At 29.9% G+C, this 9,080-nt stretch overlaps 1 long non-coding RNA gene across 2 annotated transcripts; it reads right to left on the bottom strand.

Annotated features, from left to right (window-relative positions):
* Positions 1 to 2,636: 2,636 nt before the first annotated feature.
* Positions 2,637 to 4,943, bottom strand: LOC131640766 (uncharacterized). Of its 2 annotated transcripts, none has more exons than XR_009295327.1 (4): positions 4,448 to 4,943; positions 3,801 to 3,961; positions 3,584 to 3,688; positions 2,637 to 3,006 (listed from the first exon to the last, which is right to left on the bottom strand). It is a non-coding gene; the product is annotated as an uncharacterized LOC131640766 (long non-coding RNA). The 2 variants fall into 2 exon arrangements; XR_009295326.1 differs by having other exon boundaries at positions 3,584 to 3,675.
* Positions 4,944 to 9,080: the final 4,137 nt, after the last annotated feature.

Genomic DNA, 9,080 nt, shown 5'->3' with positions numbered 1-9,080 from the left:
ATAAAATATACGGAAAAAAATGAAAAATGTGTTAGTAGTTAACAGGAAATAGATTATACAAGTCAGATTTAGGGTAACTTTTACTTATAATATAAGTAAACAAAAATATTTTATTAAAAAATTGTGTTAACGAGAAGAATTCACCCAACTGTCTCTATTGTTAAAACAAAGAAAGAGTGAGAAAAGAGTAGGATAATGGGGCGATGTATGGATGTAAATAGAATTGCGTGTATGCAAGTATGAGAATCTATATAGCAGCATATTTTCTATGTAAGAAAGAAATTTAGACAGATATGAACTTGAAAAAGCCTGAGCCATTACTAATTAATGCTTTAGGTTTCCACCATTCTCAGTTATAGAACAAAATTAATATTTTAAACAATTTCCTTTGTTCAAAGGCCGAAACATGCAAGGCTGCCAGGTCAGAAACAATGTCATCTAGCGTGTAAGTTAACTTGTAAATCGTTGTACCCTCGATGAGAATGTTTTCTAATGGTGTGACATTGCCACTTTCATTCCCAGAATGAAAGCCTTAAAAACTACAATATCCCCATATAATATAAGACAAAGCCCTTCACGACTTTAGATCTGAATAAAACAGAATAATAATTATCATATATAAATCAGAAAACCATTGCAATAAGATATAATTTTCAATAATTATGAAATGAAAAATAATTGTCTTATAATAATAGGATTACCATTGCAATCAAGTCATTTTGATGCCCTAGATAAACAAGGACAGCAGCCCTTGCATTAAAATTGGTTCATGCGGATACAAAATCAGGAACTCTCACAACATATGAGTCCTACGTTAAATATATACAGGGTAAAAATAAATGTAAATAAAATGAACAAATTGTGCTAAATTATCTAATTAAAATAATAATAAAACAACTTACCCTTAAGGAATGGAGAAATGTAACATCTTAGGGTTATAACTATATGAATTCAAATTTGTGTAAAAAAAACTATATGAATTCAAATAACCAAAAATCATTAATACATGGTGATTTTCAAAAATATAACAAATTAGATGATAAGTTCTAAAGATCACAACCTGTAAGATAAATTGCATTGAAAGCATCTTTTTCTAAATAAGAAGAACGTACTAACTCTTGTTAATATTAAAAGAAAAACACTCGGTGTAATTATAATGAAAAAAAATTCTTAAACAGAATAAAAATAATTTGTAATGATATTTATTACCAAGTTTACACATAAAATTTTCAAATGTTTTATTGAGTGTCAAGGCATGAGTGTACAACTCTTTGGTGTAATCTTCCATATTCAGAAATTTAGGTACATTCCCAGCATCACACTAAAATAAACAGCTATGTCATACACTTTTAAATTTATACAGAGTAATAGGAAGTACAAAGTAATAAAATAAAATACCTCATCAATGATATTTGATTTAGATTCCAAGTGTAAAGTTCTTAATCCTTTCTCTTTTAAGCAATTACAAGAGAAGTCTTTAATGCTAATTAGTTAGCCTTTATAATGGGAGCATTCTCCGAACGAAATCTAAATTGGTAGATCTTAAAAAAAAAAAGTAAGCACAAGTTACTGCCTATATTTAAAGTTCTAATTTAATTAGGAATATTCATAATTTACTTTTACAAATTTTTGTTCATATGTAAGAGGAGGCGTCCTCTTTGTTACTGACTTTATTTTGCAAACTCCATTTTTATCACTGATCTCTTCAATTTCCTTAGCTGGCTTCAATTTCAATTAATGTATAATAGAAATGGAAGACTCAGCTTGTCCATTATTTCCAAGCACATGCACCAAAAACATAGGTCTTTGTTTGAGAAACAAATAAACTTGAATCATTGTATATAAAAAAATAAACTGACAAAAATATTTACATGAGTGTAGTGTAAGTTGTTGAATTTCAGTATACTGGAAACATTCCTTAAGCAAGGGATCCATTGCAATCCTTGAGTTTCTTTGATGAATGGAAATCCTGAGTTTTAAAATTCAACTAACTTAATCTTTAACATAAATTACAAAAAGTATATGATATGCACAAATAGATACCAAAAAATGATGAAAAAAAGTCAGTCGAACATTACTTTAACATAAAATATACGTAAAAAAAATGAAAAATGTGTTAGTAGTTAACAGGAAATAGATTATACAAGTCAGATTTAGGGTAACTTTTACTTATAATATAAGTAAACAAAAATATTTTATTAAAAAAATGTGTTAACGAGAAGAATTCACCCAACTGTCTCTATTGTTAAAACAAAGAAAGAGTGAGAAAAGAGTACACTACAACATTTTTCGTCTTTGACAACAATTGAAAAATGTTGCCAGATCTGTAAAAAACGTTGCCTAAAAGAATAGGGGACGTTTTCCAGCCGTCCTCTGTGCGAGCGTTGCCTATAGTTTCGGGCAACGTTTTTTAATGCTCTTTGGCCACATTTTCCTGAAACGTTGCCTAATCGGAAAAAAAGGGGACGTTTTTCTAAAGGATCTTAGGGGACGCTTTTAAAGTGTTGTTATAACTCGCAACGACTACAAATCGTCCCTAAAAGTGGTTGAATCAAAACATTCTTTGGCAACAGTTTACAAATGTTGCCAAATCTAACAACAATTACAAATAGTTCCTAAAAAAATACTAAGAACACTTTGTAAACAAATATATAAGTTACATGTAATAGTTTTTACCATATTTTTCATAAAATAAATAATTTAAACAAAAATTTTACTAAATATAAATTACAAGTACCACAAAAGTTGTGTTAATACTCTCTTAAAACATTAGCTCAAAATAACAAAATATAGTTTCTTTAAGTTTTATTGCTTAAGTACAAGCCTAAAACAACATCATACAACTCATTTACGTTTGTCGAATTCGTTGTTATCTCCATCATCCTCTTCATCACCTATTTCGTCCTCTTGAAGTTCATCACATACGTCATCCTCATCACTTGCGTCTTCCTCTTGAAACTCGTCACTTACGCCGCCGTTCTCTTCATCATCTTCATTGGTACATTTCTGCATAATAAAATGAAAACAAAATACAAGTAAGCAAAACCAACCAAAGCAATTCTTACAAAAAATCAAAGATAAACAAAATTAGCCCCTCTCAACCAAAATATACAAAATCAATATGCAATTTCATGTATTTCACCACTCAAACAAGAGACCGACTACAATACTAATCCACCACTTTTAGAAATTAAGTAAGCACAATATTTACTCGACAGAGGTATAACCAAAGATAAATATAAATTTATTTTCTCATAAAATACAACACAATTAAAAGAGACTCCAACTTCCCATGGAATGGTGTAGCTGCAGCACACGCTTCACAACAACGAGAGATGTGAAGACTTCTTTGGTGAATATGATGCTTAATTTAACTATAAGTAACTTTTCACATAGTTAGAGTTTTCTTTTTCTTGATACGCTCGAAACACAACTCATTAATTTATTTTGATAAAAACTCCAACTTCAAAATTCAGCCACCAAGTGACTCATTAGTAATCATTACACACAAATAAAAAATCAAAAGATTCTAAACCTGAAAAACTAAGAAATCATAAAAGTAATTAACAAGTAAGTTGCCCACCTGCTACCTTTTTTTGCACATTCAGAGAGGTCATTACTTTTTTTAGAACCCTTGCAGCTTCAACATTCCCGTAAGCAGAATCAATTCATAAGCTAACAAAATAAACTATTGGTAATTAAAGTCCAAGCAATTTTCTCTCTAAAACAATCTCCTATTTGAAACTATCAAATTCAATTTCACGATAAACACACATCAATGTCTAATTTACTATACCAACCTCTGCAACCGGGAACACAATTTCACCTCCTGGTCACATTAGTGAGATAATGTAACTTTGTTTCTGAAAATGGACATGTCAAAGCTTGTTCAAACATCACTTAATTGGCGAACTCCGGAAAGATTATTCGAAACAATTGATCTCTTGAGCTCTAATTTCACCTAAATAAACAAACAGCCGTAATTTATTGGATAAGTAAGAGCAAAAAATTAAGGATTTTGCATAGATATTCAATACTCACTAAAGAAATCAAGTAATCACATTCCATGTTCATAAAAAAACATTCATTAACAAAAGTTCTGGACAATATATTAACGACATATTAGATGAAACAATGAGATTCCTTCCAACTAAGATTCGTTCCAAGACTTAAGCTACTTTGAGGATTACCATGATATCCAAGCTCCAAAACTCACATCCATTATTAACCAAGTCAATAACATGCGCTCAATAACATAAAAGATGATAAGATTTCAATGTTTGTACTCCTCATATACAGAACACGTCAACACAAATTAAGGTAAAAGATGGTTGGTTAATAATTTCAATCTTAATCCAAAGTTTGGTATAATAATGGATATGAGTTTTATTATACCATAAAATCACCTAAAACTAAAAGTGAGAAAAATAGAAGAAAAAAAACTTACTGTTGGCTAGTCTTTTGTCTTTCTTCTTCTTTATCTTCTTGGACTTGGTCAACATGAGTCTTATTGTGTTTTTCGTCATTAACTGCTTCACCAAGAGTTAGGAGTTTGAGGTAGTTGTTTCAAAACCTCATAACACTATTTTCCAGTATACATATCAGATAAAGCAAACTTAACTCAATTGAAAGAGAGAAAGCAAACTGCTTTAGTGGAAGACAAAAAGATAGTAAACTTAAGGTTCTGCAGATTTACAAATAAGAGAAAAGGGTAACCTGTTAATTTTACTATGAAAGAAATCAATTTTGATTCTAAGAGAAATCGATTTCGGTTGTGGGGTAAATCAATTTCGGTTGTTGGGTAAATCAATTTCGGTCTCTCGTGGTGAAAAACAAGATTTGGGTTAAGAGAAATCAAGTTCAACTATGGGAGAAACCAATTTGAGTTTCTAGGTTAGAATATGTGAGTGACGGCGGCTTCAAATTGAGTACAGAGAGAATTGGGTTTCTGGATTAGAATATAATTAATTACTTATTAAAAAATGTTTAATTCTAAAATAAGAAATTATAACATATACAGTGAGATTGCTTAAAGGAAAAATACGTGATATTTTAATGTCTTTTATTTGGGCTCTACAGAGTACTAAGTGTAATGAGAGAAGAGACACTTTTTGTTATTTTGAATTATAGTAATCTAATTTATTAAATATTTGTATTCATTAAATATTATAATAAATTAGATAAATCATTTTTTATGAAAATAAATATATATCTATTATATTTATAGAGAAAAGGGGTGATGCACTGACAGTGTAAAATATTTTTACACTGTCAACCAATCACCACCCATGTATCCAATTAAACCATTTTTTATTTAAAAAAAAACTTAATGATATGGCACCTTTATGATTTTCTATTGGATGATAGTGTAAAATTATTTTACACTGTCAGTGCACTACCTTTTAACTCATATTTATATTTATATTTACATTTTAAATTTATTTATTTACAATATTTATTTTATATGTATGGAGAGTAGAGTTTTGTCAAAAATTTCACAAATAAATTTTTATACATTTGGATGGAAGATTTATGCTAAAGTTTTCGTTAAAGTGTAAAAAATTTAAACTACGTGTAACAATTGTTGCTTTTTATTAGAAATTATGCAACAACTAAAAATTGTTCCCAAAAATATTTTAGGGGACATTTATTAAATATTGCTAAAATATTTGTTTTTTAACGTTTTAAAATTGTCCCCATAGAGAGTTAAGGGTACGATTATATGGTGTTGCTTTTGTATTGTTGGCAACAAGTGTTAAATGTTGCCTAAAATAGTTTTAGGCAACAATTTTCACATGTTGCATAAAAAAGTGTTGCCAGAGACAACAAATGTTGTAGTGGTAGGATAATGGGGCGATGTATGGATGTAAATAGAATTGCGTGTATGCAAGTAAAAGAATCTATATAGCAGCATATTTTCTATGTAAGTCTATAAAACCGAACGACGAATTAATCATGGGTGCGCAACGTTCACATCTCCTTCGAAAACTTCCCTATCTGGAAAAAAAATTAATTATCGTAACACAACGAATAACAAAAATTTTACTATATAGCATTGCATAATAAAGAAATTTAGACAGATATGAACTTAAAAAAGCCTGAGCCATTACTAATTAATGCTTTAGGTTTGCACCATTCTTAGTTATAGAACAAAAATAATTTTTTAAACAATTTCCTTTGTTCAAAGGCCAAAACATGCAAGGCTTCTGTTGGTGATTTTAGTATCATCAATGCATTTTGGTAGTAATGTGATTTACTATAGGCCAATGCAATTATGCGTTAAGTTTGAAACGAGTTAGGGTAGTGCGGAGTGCACGCTCGTCGAGCCAAACGTGTAATTGAATATGAATAATAGAAACGGACATAACGTTTCGTTTGAATAGTTGCACCCGTTCCCAACGGACATAACGATTCGTTTGAATAGTTGCACCCGTTCCTAACGGACATAACGATTCGTTTGAATAGTTGCACCCGTTCCAACAGACATAATTGTTTTCCGAAAAGGTGTGTCTGTTTGTTTCTATTATTGGTCTCCTATATAGGGAGTCTTTTGGTCTCGACTTGGAACACGAAATTACATACTTCCTCTCTACATTCTGATCTGTTCTCTATTGTCAGAAACAGATTGTTCTTCGAGAATTATCCCCGCAAAGATTTCGTGAACCCAGACAAGAATAGGGTCGAAATACTTTGTTCGGAAAGTGAACGAACACGATTCTTGAAGATATCCAGGATTTTCATACCATTTCTCTAACAAACGAACACAGTATTCTTTCTGATAATCATGACTGCAGGAGGAAGCACCGTCAAGGAGATGACCAAAAGTTTCTGAAAATTGGACAAGTTTCAAGGACAATTTAATATGGTGAACACACGAAAAATTTACATCATAAACCGGTATTTGTATAATGGTTACCGAGGCTTTAGTTTCAAACATCAAAAGATGAACTATTATGCCGCTGACATATTTTAAACACAAGAAGAATCACTGTTATGAATCCGGGTACGTTTTAATTTTTTTTATAGAAATTCATAAAATTATAAAAAATCATAATATCAATATTCCAATTTTCTAACAGTATCAAAGTCAATTATTGATAGTATGATTTCTCTCTGATAATTCATTGTTACGAAGCGATGAATGTTTCAATATATAGTTGCAGATTTGAAAATTAATAAGTAGTATTATTTAAATGTTTAAAAAGAAAAATTAATAAATAATATTTTGAAGAACTGGATTTGAATTTTTTTTGATGCCGTAATGTATTTAAATGTTATACTGGTTGAACTTTATTTAATTCATACATGGCCCATTGTTAAAGGTGGCTTCTTTTAACCATATTATGAATCGAGTTGTGTTAATTTCCATGAAATTGGCAAAGGGCTGTCACTTAGCCAAGTGAAACAATACAACAGTTGGTATCATGTCTTCATTAAGCAGAATTCACATAGGATAATAGCGGTAGTGTTTCCAAACGGTGTTAAATTCTAAATCTCGTAACAAAGCCTTGCACCTATTCAATATATTATATGTGCAGTTCAGTATATAAATATAAAATTTATATACTTTGTATGTGCACTAGTACAAAAATGTTAATTTACACCCGTTTTTTATTAAATTTACACCCATTATTTTTAATAAAAATCGGGTGTATATCCACAGGGTGAGAAATGTCTAACAAATTTACACCCGTTATTTTTAACAAAAATCGGGGGTAATTGGGCGTAATTACGTTTTTAATTACACCTTGTTTTAACAAAAATCGGGTGTAATTGGGCGTAATTACGTTTTTAATTACACCCTGTTTTAATAAATATCGGGTGTAATTGGGCGTAATTACGTTTTTAATTACACCCTATTTTAATAAAAATCGGGTGTAATTGGACGTAATTACGTTTTTAATTACACCCTGTTTTAATAAAAATCGGGTGTAATTGAGCGTAATTACGTTTTAATTACACTCTGTTTTAATAAAAATCAGGTGTAAATGGGCTTAATTACGTTTTAATTACACCGTATTTTAATAAAAATCGGGTGTAATTGGGCTTAATTATGTTTTAATTACACCCTATTTTAATAAAAATTGGGTGTAAATATGCTCTTAATTACCCCCTATTTTAGTAAAAATCGGGTGTAAATACGCCATTTATGAATGGACAATTATATCTATTTACACCCTATTTCATAAACACCATTTAGTTATATTTTATTTTCAGTCATAATATTGTAAATACTATAAAATCATACACATAAAAATCATATTTTAACTAAGTCAAAATATTTTTAATATCAACCAAAAAGTATACAAAATCATGTACAGTCATAATATTTCAAGTATTATAAAATCATACACATAAAAATTATATTTTAACTAAGTCATAACACTTTCTTCATATAATTTTACGCCATGCTTGACGGTTAGCTTCGGTGTTCTCTAGTCCAATTGAATCCAACCGCTTTCCACATGTAGCATTGGATTCATCCATGGCCAAAATACCACGTCCTGGAGAAGCAATTGTTTTTTGTATGCAAAAAAAAACAGACACAAGAAGTTATTACAAGAAAGAGTCACATGTATCAATGGTAACCATACCGAGCCGTTGATAGTGCCCCTCCGAGAATATGACGAAAATGCCCGTTCAAGAAACACATAACGAGGACTAAAAAGCAATATAATAAATTAACAATATCAAAACAATAATTTACATGTTTTTCAATAAATACATGCAAGACGAAAATATTTTAAATTATACTACCTCATTGAATCTTTCAACAATGGAAGTATCAACAATATCAAACATGTTCTTCATTACATAATATCCACATGCCCATCCATTGTTTTGATGATGTGTCTACATATAAGATACAAAGCATATTAATACTGAAATATAATTATAATGAAGCATATCATTACGAATTCATTCTCATAATATCAACAATATCAAGCACACCTCATGTATCCATTGTTTTGATGATGTGTCTACATATAAGATACAAAGCATATTAATACTGAAATATAATTATAATGAAGCATATCATTACGAATTCATTCTCATAATATCAACATATATATGAGTGA

This window comes from Vicia villosa, unplaced genomic scaffold (assembly GCF_029867415.1).
Source record: "Vicia villosa cultivar HV-30 ecotype Madison, WI unplaced genomic scaffold, Vvil1.0 ctg.003299F_1_1, whole genome shotgun sequence".
NCBI lineage: Eukaryota > Viridiplantae > Streptophyta > Magnoliopsida > Fabales > Fabaceae > Vicia > Vicia villosa.
This window is presented reverse-complemented; position numbering and strand designations above follow the sequence as displayed.